Source organism: Zea mays, chromosome 2 (genome assembly GCF_902167145.1).
Source record: "Zea mays cultivar B73 chromosome 2, Zm-B73-REFERENCE-NAM-5.0, whole genome shotgun sequence".
NCBI lineage: Eukaryota > Viridiplantae > Streptophyta > Magnoliopsida > Poales > Poaceae > Zea > Zea mays.
Window position 1 is genome coordinate 50,548,141 of NC_050097.1, and position 11,558 is coordinate 50,559,698.

Sequence of the window (11,558 nt, forward strand, 5' to 3'; positions counted from 1 at the left end):
AGGACTAACAAGTGTGCTAAGTGTTGAACAGGTGCTTAATGCAAAGCTAACAGGGTTCAACACAAGTGAACAAGTGTGATGGTCCAAAGACTAATTTATCTATAGATAATGAACACTGCTTAAGTGAGACTCGGTGTGCGTAACTCAGAGACAACTGATCAAACCAAGGATGGAGGCAAGAAGAGCTTCGAGGTACCGCGTGCATGGGAGAAGGTCAAGGAGACCAGGAACCCAAAGCCAGGGGTGAAGAAGAAGACTTGCAAAGTCAAGGTTGATCGAGTTAAGAGTTATGGTGCATCAAGGATCACTACATAAGGACATGACTTACAACCAATGAGGTAACATCTACAGTTATGTGGTGTAAGTCATAAGGCTCAAGATCAAGCTCGAGAAATGAACAAGGGAGTTAGAGCTCAGATATGTCAATCTAGATCAAGTCAAGTTGACTTAATGGTTTAGAGTCCAACATCGACCTCAAACATGCCAAATTGTGTAAAACGATGAAAAAGGTTAAGTATGTAAGGTTTGAGTGTTTAACCATGTTGCATACACCTCTTACTACAAATTTGGTGCTTTGGTTTGCTCTCTAACTCTTTCTGTAGAGAAAGTACCATTCTAAGCTCTACTGGAGGAGAAATAGAAAAACTAGGAGAAGAACAAGAAAGATGTAAGTTTCTAGGACTAAATCAATTGGATTATACTCTAAATGTGTTTGTTTAAGTCTCAGGAAAATCCTCCCAAAAGTTGAAGTCAAACGGAGAAAGAACGGAGGAAAAATCACTTAGTGTGTTGTTGGCTGGTGCACAAGACAGTGAATAGTAGCTGTCCGGTGCACATGACAGTGAATAGTAACTCTGTCCGGTGCACAGGACAGTGAATAGTAACCTGTCTGGTGCATAGGACAGTGAATTGTAGTTGTGTCCCGGTGCACAGGACAATGAATAGTGTTGTGTCCGGTGCACAGGACAGTGAATAGTAGTTGTGTCCGTTGCACAGGACAGTGAATAGTGACCTGTCCGGTGCACAGGACAATGAATAGTAACCTATCCGGTGCACCAACGGCTAGCTGTTCCAGAGAAGGAAACTGTCAATCAGATCTGTTACTGTTCACTGTCCGGTGCACCCACAACCAGGGAAGGCTGGGAGCTTCCAAATGAAGCTCCAACGGCTCCTAAGCCCTTTGGAGCTATAAAAGGGACCCCTAGGCGCCTCAAACAAGTACACAAGTGCAGCCAACAAGTGCATACATCATTTGGGTCAATTCTCTCTCTCCCTCTCGTGTATATCTATCTAGTTTGTGTAGAGGCAAAGCTATAAGCCTTTAGAGAGTGGAGAAGTGCTGCTGAGAGCTAGAGCAAAGTCTTGAGTGCATTGTTACTCTGCCGGAGTGCTGTCGAGAAGACTGTAAGCAACCACGGCGTTGTTGTAACCAATATCAACATAGTGGAAGGCTCTATCTGTCATACTGACAGATCTGAGCAAATGGAGGAAGGAGTTGAAATAGACTCCAAGCCCAGGTGTGGCTAACTCCAACGAGGACTAGGCAAGCATTTCAGGCTTGGCCGAACCTCGGGATAAATCCCTGTGTCTGTGTGCTCTGCTCTGTGTTATGTGTTGTTTCTCTGTCTTATTTGTTGTTTATACTTGCACTTCAATATTTATATGTGGTATAAGTTGTCTTCGAAGTGCAGGGTATTTTAAGACAAGAACTTCAATTCTGCTGCAACCTACTCGAAGGGTCTTTCATTCCACTGCGATCCAGCCTTCGAGTAGAGTAAGAATTTCCAGTTATAAAGTGATAATTATTATTCGCCTATTCACCCCCCTCTAGGCGACATCCAGATCCTGTTCCCGGGCATAGGGAACTTTCAATTGGTATCAAAGCTAGGCCTCTCCAGTGTGGGCTTAGCCGTCCGGAGATGACGATGTCGTCACAAGAGGTAACTCTAGAACTTCTTTTAGGCGATGGTTCTAATTATAAATCTTGGTGTGTCTCTATTTATAATGCTTTCATGCATATTGATCCTGATTTGAGACAGATCTTTAGTAGAAGTATTTTTCCCTCTAATATTAGTAAAAACCCTTCTAATGCTGAACTAAGATGTCTATCTCTTAATCACCATGCTTGCAACATCTTAGTTGACTCTCTTTCTAGAGGTGCTTATTTTGCCATCATGAGTAGTGATAGTGATTTATTTGTTGATGCTCATGATCTATGGACTAGAATTAAAATAAAATATTCTGGGTCCAATTGTACTACTTCTACTCCCTATGTTGCTTGTGGTACTAACCTTTCAAAGGGAGAAGAAAAACGATGGCAACCAAACGATGAATCCACCTCACCAACAGGTTTGTCTTCCACTAGTTATAAATGTCTTATTGCTAACAATGATAGTGGAGACGAAAGCGATGATGAGGAGGAATATGAGAATGATAGCGAGGATGAGTCTTCATCACCACAAGGTACATTTTCCTATATTGCTTCCACGAATAATAATGACAGGGAAAATGAGACCGGTGATGTGGAAGAAGAGGAGATTCGTCGGTTCTACACCCACCTCAACAAAGAAGACAAAGTGCTCTTGGTTAAGTGTTGAGGAGGAATAAGGAACAAGGCGAGACGCTTCTCAGGCTAGAGGAGACTCTCATGAAAACCAATGATAGCCTGGAGAAGATGACCAAAGAACATGAGGAGCTAAAGTGCTCTCATGATAATTTGGTCCAACGGTATGAATCTGTTTTATTTGAGCAAAGAAATAATCATGATGTATTATCTGATGTTGCTCAACTTAAAACTGAGAATTCTATGCTTAAGAGTCAAGTAGAGATGATAAATTTAGAAAAAAATTGCTTTAAGTGAAAAATATGATATGCTATCTTATTCTCATAATGAATTAGTTGATGACCATATCATGCTTAATGTTGCTCATGAGGTTGTAATTGCGAACTTAAATTCATGTGAACCTCATTCTTGCACACGTGCACATTTAGATAATATATCATCATGTGCTAACCCCTGTTGCTCAAAAGAAAGCCAATTTTTTAATGAGCATCAAGTTGCAGGATCAAAAGAAAAGTTGCTCATCAATAAAGAAAGGAACAAGAAAGCAAAACAACTAAGGAGAAGACGCATTGCTCAACCTCCTCAAGATATCCACGGACGCATGGTGAAGAAGCTTGAGACGGGAGAAACCACAACAAGTGTTAAACTCCATAAGAAGGATGTTCCCAAAGCAATAAATGAAGAAATCAACATGAACAAGGAAAAAGGTAAAAATTCAATTAGTCATGTTGTTTGCACTTATCATATCTCTATGTCATCCAAGAGCAAAAAGGGAAGAGGAAAAAGGAGGTGCTTCAAGTGCAAGGAATTAGGTCACTTCATTGCGTCTTGTCCACACAAAGACAAGGATGAAGGAATGATGAGATGTTTTGGATGCAACGATAAGGACCATATGATCACTTCATGTCTGCTCATGAAGAATCAAAGACGTGCACCCTCCAAGATGACCCTCACTAAGAAAAAAGACAAACAACAAGTGTCATGTCAGGTTGAGCGACGCTTCTGCTACATGTGTGGTGAGCATGGTCATGTACCTAAGGTATGTAAGAAGGGTAAGGTTCCTAAGCAAGTAAATTTATCTCAATCTTATTCGCTTAGGAGACCCAAATCATACATTTGTGCTAGATCAGTAATGAGATCACCTGGAACTAGCACAACTGCTATTTTGGTACCAAAGGCTCTTTTAGATGAACGTTATGGACCCATCCCGAGATGGGTACCAAACTGTGCCAACTAGACCATGCAGATGCCTCGAGATAGACTGGAGATCTTGGGAGAGCTTAAGATGGTTAATTCAAACTCTATGCTTAAGTTGTCAATTTTACTGTCTATTTATTGACCCAAGGTTGAATTATTGTGCAATACTAATCTCATGTTCATCTCGAGTTAAATAAGTTGTAGAGGTCCTTAATCATTATTGGTGAATCAAGCAAAGGACTTTGATGAGAATCTGCAACTCGCTTTCCAAAGGACGGTACCCGTGTATCTTAAGTGCATTATTTCCAATCAGTATTGCTCTTAAGTTGTATTATTGTGCTATACCTAACATTGGAGTAGTTATGCTTTTGAGATTTCTTGTGTTGAATATCTTTCAATTAATGATTCATGATTTCCAAGATCATAATCATGATTGCTCAATCATGATTGTGTGCTTTATAGGTTATATCTCTTGAATCATTCAATGGGTAGCTTTTCATTTGATATATCCACCATGATTAACTCTCTTGGTGTATGCGGATAAACATGTATCTTTTTGTAAGTCATGCTATGTGGTTTTTAATGATTAACCTATGTGCAAGCATGATAGTTTTGTTTAGTCCATGTTCACATGATTACTTTGTCTTGGTACTCTGTGTATACCAAAACAAGAAATCCATGTTGTGTCTCTAATGCACCCTCTCGAGCTATGAGGTGCATGAGCAAAAGGAGCCCTAAATTGGTGACAACAGGTGCTCTCACTACACACTACCTAAAAGAATGAATCTCATGGCATTCAGGTAAAAGGCAAAGGTATGGAGAATGGAACTATGCAATTTCATTGAATATCTTGAAGTTCCATTGATTGTGATCATAGCTATGTTCTTGCCTTTCAGTTGGTAGTATCTTGGCTTAGGTGCCTTATGCTTTAAAATGTTGTTTCCTTTGGTGTACCTAAGAAAATACTTCTTAATCATGGTGTGCTTAGACATTGTGCTTTATATGCATGATCTTGTCGTTTTTCAATTGGTATATGTGTTGCAATGATCATCATGTGTGAAGTGTGCCTACGTTGCTTTTAAAATGTTATATATCTTGAGGCATGCATTGTTTCCACTAGTCATAAGTTGTATTATGTCATCTATTCAATTGATATCTTTTTGTGATGCAATTGATATATTATGCCTAGACCAAGGTATATTGTGACCCCCTCTAGTTCTGAGGACACTAGAATGTGCAAGGTGCGAGTCATTCAAATACTTGACGCACAACTTTAGGGGGAGCAAACATAACTTGTGTCTTTTGAGACTAACTATTTCTTGAGTCATCCTATATAGTCTCAAGGTGGAAAAGGGAAGATGAGCAAGAAATGGAGCAATCAGGACTTGGGTACCTCCACAACTCTAGTAATTGGTATCTAAAGTTGTGAGTAATTGCATATTTAAAGATTGCTCGTGCTCTATAATAGTTGGTGATCCTAGATGCTTATCTTTAAATATCATGGAGCTATGACAGTGATGATCCTTTCAATTAGTAGCCTTGGTAGTGTGCTTCAATTGGTATCTTTTGGTAATCACTAGAATAGAAGCTTCATCTTGTGCCACAATACTATAACTTGTTCTAAGTTTGGTGTCCTAGCAACAAGAAAAGGTCAGGATAAAGGATCGGGCACAAGTGTGAAGGAGCTCCCTAGAGATAAAGCTTTCAAGATGGAAATCTTAAATTGATGACAAAAGCAAATCCGCCTACTTAGATGGAAAGAACACCATAACAATGGTAAAGGTACAAAAGGAGGTATTGACCTTTTTGCGTATTTGTACCTTAATTTTTCTCCAATGCTTGTGTTGCATATGTTTAATGTGTAAGGGGGAGTAATATTAGTGTGTTGCATTTTTCCTGCTTAATACCCTGCTGTCCCTTAACATCATCCTATGTTCTTGCTTGAATATGGTTTTGGTGTTTGATGTCAAAGGGGGAGAATTTGTGCATTAAAGCTTACCTCGACCTGAGAGGAAAGCTTATCTTAAGGGTGAAGATTAATTTTTTGTGTGCTAAAGGACTCAAAGGGGTTTCCTTGAGTTCCTTTGATCTTAAAGAAAAATGTGTTAGTTTGTTGATAATACTTATCATATGCTTCTTGTTGTATTATATGGTGGTAATGCAAAATTAGTGCTTCCATTGATATGAATCAATTGATATCTATTGTGTTTGTCCTGTAATAGATATTCATATGGTTCTGGTGCTTTAAATTGGTATCTTAATGGTGAATAGTGGTAGGTTGATATTCCTATGGTATATCCATTTAATTGGTGTTTAACTCTTATTATGTGCATTTGTGTGTTATACGCATCACAGTTTGATTCTTGACACAATGCATCCCACAGGTGCTAAGGTGTAGCAATGCTTCGAATTAGCCTAAGTATGTGCATTTTGGCATTTAAGGCCGAAGTTAAGATTTTAATGTAAGCACATATTTACGGGGAGCATTCTATAAACTTAGAATTCAAAATTTGTGCTTTAAATCTTATTCTTGTGTAAGCTTTAATTGTGTTGCCATCAATCACCAAAAAGGGGGAGATTCAAAGCTCTCTTGTGGGTTTTGGTGTTTGGATGACAACCCAATTAAAGGACTAACAAGTGTGCTAAGTGTTGAACAGGTGCTTAATGCAAAGCTAACAGGGTTCAACACAAGTGAACAAGTGTGATGGTCCAAAGACTAATTTATCTATAGATAATGAACACTGTTTAAGTGAGACTCGGTGTGCGTAACTCAGAGACAACTGATCAAACCAAGGATGAAGGCAAGAAGAGCTTCGAGGTACCGCGTGCACGGGAGAAGGTCGAGGAGACCAGGAACCCAAAGCCAGGGGTGAAGAAGAAGACTTGCAAAGTCAAGGTTGATCGAGCTAAGAGTTATGGTGCATCAAGGATCACTACATAAGGACATGACTTACAACCAATGAGGTAACATCTACAGTTATGTGGTGTAAGTCATAAGGCTCAAGATCAAGCTTGAGAAATGAACAAGGGAGTTAGAGCTCAGATATGTCAATCTAGATCAAGTCAAGTTGACTTAATGGTTTAGAGTCCAACATCGACCTCAAACATGCCAAATTGGGTAAAACGATGAAAAAGGTTAAGTATGTAAGGTTTGAGTGTTTAACCATGTTGCATACACCTCTTACTACAAATTTGGTGCTTTGGTTTGCTCTCTAACTCTTTCTGTAGAGAAAGTACCATTCTAAGCTCTACTGGAGAAGAAATAGAAAAGCTAGGAGAAGAACAAGAAAGATGTAAGTTTCTAGGACTAAATCAATTGGATTATACTCTAAATGTGTTTGTTTAAGTCTCAGGAAAATCCTCCCAAAAGTTGAAGTCAAACGGAGAAAGAACGGAGGAAAAATCACTTAGTGTGCTGTTGGCTGGTGCACAGGACAGTGAATAGTAGCTGTCCGGTGCACAGGACAGTGAATAGTAACTTTGTCCGGTGCACAGGATAGTGAATAGTAACCTGTCCGGTGCACAGGACAGTGAATAGTAGTTGTGTCCCGGTGCACAGGACAGTGAATAGTAGTTGTGTTCGGTGCACAGGACAGTGAATAGTGACCTGTCCGGTGCACATGACAGTGAATAGTAACCTGTCCGGTGCACCAACGGTTAGCTGTTCCAGAGAAGGAAACTGTCAATCAGATCCGTTACTGTTCACTGTTCGGTGCACCACCGGACAGTCCGGTGCACCCGCAACCAGGGAAGGCTGGGAGCTTCCAAATGAAGCTCCAACGGCTCCTAGGCCCTTTGGAGCTATAAAAGGGACCCCTAGGCGCCTCAAACAAGTACACAAGTGTAGCCAACAAGTGCATACATCATTTGGATCAATTCTCTCTCTCCTTCTCGTGTATATCTCTCTAGTTTGTGTAGAGGCAAAGTTATAAGCCTTTAGAGAGTGGAGAAGTGCTGCTGAGAGCTAGAGAAAAGTCTTGAGCGCATTGTTACTCTGCCGGAGTGTTGTCGAGAAGACTATAAGCAACCACGGCGTTGTTGTAACCAATATCAACATAGTGGAAGGCTCTATCTGTCATACTGACAGATCTGAGCAAACGGAGGAAGGAGTTGAAATAGACTCCAAGCCCAGGTGTGGCTAACTCCAACGAGGACTAGGCAAGCATTTCAGGCTTGGCCGAACCTCTGGATAAATCCCTGTGTTTGTGTGCTCGCTCTGTGTTGTGTGCTGTTTCTCTGTCTTATTTGTTGTTTATACTTGCACTTCAATATTTATATGTGGTATAAGCTGTCTTCGAAGTGCAGGGTATTTTAAGACAAGAACTTCAGTTCCGCTGCAACCTACTCGAAGGGTCTTTCATTCCACTGCGATCCAGCCTTCGAGTAGAGTAAGAATTTCTAGTTATAAAGTGATAATTATTATTCGCATATTCACCCCCCCTCTAGGCGACATACAGATCCTATTCCCGGGCATAGGGAACTTTCACACGCCCCGAGGACCCCTCACCTATCAAATACATAGTGAGGTGAGCAGTGTTTTTGTTAAAGACTTGCAATCAACCATGAATTCTAATGAAAGAAATCTCACTAACTAGCTTTTCAGGATCTCCTTTTCCTTTTTATATGGTGAAGCATTCGGAGTTAATAGTTTTGAAAATTGAGTTATGGCCCATGTACTAGATCAACTGGAGTTGGTTTACTACACTTTATTGTTCAGAGGGTGCTGTGGGAGTAGGAGTGGGAGTAGGACTAGCTAAACGAGTGAAGTAACAATAATATACTTCATCCCGTGCCTTGTTATAGCAGAATATGGCTAAACGAGTGAACAATAATATACTTCATTCGATGCTTTGTTAATTGTTATAGCAGTATGCAATACATATAGATATAGCATACTCATAATTGGAGTAGCAAACCATCTTACTTATTGTTTAGAGTGAGAAAACTATAGACAGCAGAACATTTTGTCTACAAGAGCAGTGTGATATGGCTCACGCTTCTCGCAACTCTAGAGAGCAGTTGAGGGTTCATGGAGGTTTGTCAGTATATCCAAACACCAGGAGGCAAGATGCAATGTAAGGTAATAGAGTATTACATTGAAACTGAGACAGAATGGGAATACTAACACTTTTTCAAAAATTGAGATGTTGCTGTCATTTGCTTACACTTTTTTTGGTTTCAAGGTCCACCAGTTGCATCTGCAGCATCAAAGCGTAAGAAAGGTGATAAAAATAAAGGGAAATCTGAAATGAGCTCAATTGGGGAGTTATTGGTCATCCCATTCCTGTCAAAGTTTCCTATACCTTCTGAAAGTTGCCTAGATGGGGGGTGAATAGGGCGAATCTGAAATTTATAAACTTAAGCACAACTACAAGCCGGGTTAGCGTTAGAAATATAAACGAGTCCGAGAGAGAGGGTGGAAAACAAATTGTGAGTAAATAAAGAGTGAGACACGATGATTTGTTTTACCGAGGTTCGGTTCTTGCAAACCTACTCCCCGTTGAGGTGGTCACAAAGACCGGGTCTCTTTCAACCCTTTCCCTCTCTCAAACGGTCACTTAGACCGAGTGAGCTTCTCTTCTCAATCAAACGGAACACAAAGTTCCGCAAGGATCACCACACAATTGGTGTCTCTTGCCTTGGTTACAATTGAGTTTGATCACAAGAGAGAATGAGAAAGAAAAGAAGCAATCCAAGCGCAAGAGCTCAAATGAACACAAATGTCGCTCTCTCTAGTCACTATTTGATTTGGAGTGATTCCGGACTTGGGAGAGGATTTGATCTCTTTGGTTGTGTCTAGAATTGAATGTTGTAACTCTTGTAATGTGTTGAAGGTGGGAAACTTGGATGCAATTGAATGTGGGGTGGTTGGGGTATTTATAGCCCCAACCACCAAAAGTGGTCGTTGGAAGGCTGCTGTCGCATGGCGCATCGGACAGTCTGGTGCGCCACCGGACACTGTCCGGTGCGCCAGCCACGTCAGCAGGCCGTTGGGTTCTGACCGTTGAAGCTCTGACTGGTGGGGCCTCTGGGCTGTCTGGTGGCGCACCGGACAGGTCCTGTAGACTGTCCGGTGCGCCAACTACGCGTGCTCTAACTCTGGCATGCACTGTAGCGCATTGAATGCGGTTGCAGTCGACCGTTGGCGCGAAGTAGCCGTTGCTCCGCTGGCACACCGGATAGTCCGGTGTGACACCGGACACTGTCCGGTGCTTCACCGGACAGTCCAGTGAATTATAGCGGAGCGGCCTCCCATTTTCCCGAAGGTGGCAAGTTCAGCTTCGAGTTCCCTGGTGCACCGAACACTGTCCGGTGGTGCACCGAACACTGTCCGGTGGTGCACCGGACAGTCTGGTGTGCCAGACCAGGGTGCCTTTGGGTTGTCTTTTGCTCTCTTTGTTTGAACCCTTTCTTGGTCTTTTTATTGGCTTATTGTGAACCTTTGGCACCTGTAAAACTTATAGACTAGAGCAAACTAGTTAGTCCAATTATTTGTGTTGGGCAATTCAACCACCAAAATCAATTTAGGAAAAGGTGTAAGCCTATTTCCCTTTCACCTTCTCATGGTGAGGATGCATCATCAGTAGCAGTGCAGAAGTACGAAAGGCTTAAAGACGATTAGACATACCACTATGTTTATTTACTATACTATTATCTTGATGTACTAAATGATTTCATTTCAGTTATTTCGGTGTTTTGATTCCATATGGAGGCCTCCAAGATGTAAGATATTCAAATTTTACCCTTCTAGTGTGTCTTATTTTATGAATTGGTTTTATAAGAAAATGTTGATTCATTTCAGTATCCATCTTGCAGTTTCTGACTGAAAAGAAAGATTTAACAATTACATTGATCAGGAACCGGATTCTCCCATTATATTCTTTGGATCCTTGCAGCCCATATTTGATTTCAACGGCTAATTGGGTTATTGGTCAGCTTGCGATATGCCTACCAGAGGTTACATGTTTTTCTTTTTTTAAATTCCATCATCTCATAGGACATGCTGGATCAAAGTAGAGGCTTAATGTAATATGTATATCCCTCTACATTATACATTTCACTTTATTTCTTGTTTGCTTACCTGTAGGACATGAGTTCTAGTATTTATCAGTCCTTAATGAAGGCGTTGACCATGGAGTATGTGCAGGACATAACTTGTTATCCGGTTTGTGCCTCTGCTTCTGGTGCTATTGCAGAACTCATCGAGGTAAGACTGAGTCAATGCAGTATTTTGCATTGTAGACTACTTGCACCTGGAAATATGAACTGATATATTTTGTCTCTGTTTTTTCAGAATAGTTATGTTCCACCTGACTGGCTCATTCTTCTGCAAGTGGTTCTGAAAAGAATAAGTACTGGAGATGAAAATGAGTCTGCTCTTCTGTTCAAGCTTCTGGGCACAATAGTTGAGGGTGGACAAGAAAAAGTTGTCTCATATTCCTGAAATTGTATCCAACATTGCGAGTATTGTAATGGAGCTCCTGCCCCCTGTCCCAGATCCTTGGCCTCAGGTAGTAGTGCATCTTTCTTCTGTGTGGTCAATATTTTGGTACTTTGTGCATGGAGTACAATCACCATGCCTGCTTTTAATCTTATGATCAGTTATTACTTTCATGTTAACAATATCGTTTCCATCCATTGACAATTTATGGATTAGCTGATTCCTATACACATTGGTACTAAAAATTGGACATAAAAATATTAACCTAACTTGTAAACCTATTTGAATAGAATAATACCATACAATAATTTGGAAGTACTGACTGTTTACTTTTTTTATATAGAAATGCATGTTTCC

General features: G+C 40.7%; 1 long non-coding RNA gene across 1 annotated transcript; it reads right to left on the bottom strand.

Annotated features, from left to right (window-relative positions):
* Positions 1-8,946: 8,946 nt before the first annotated feature.
* Positions 8,947-10,412, bottom strand: LOC109943993 (uncharacterized). The gene is made up of 2 exons (XR_002267163.2): positions 10,318-10,412; positions 8,947-9,063 (listed from the first exon to the last, which is right to left on the bottom strand). It is a non-coding gene; the product is annotated as an uncharacterized lncRNA (long non-coding RNA).
* Positions 10,413-11,558: the final 1,146 nt, after the last annotated feature.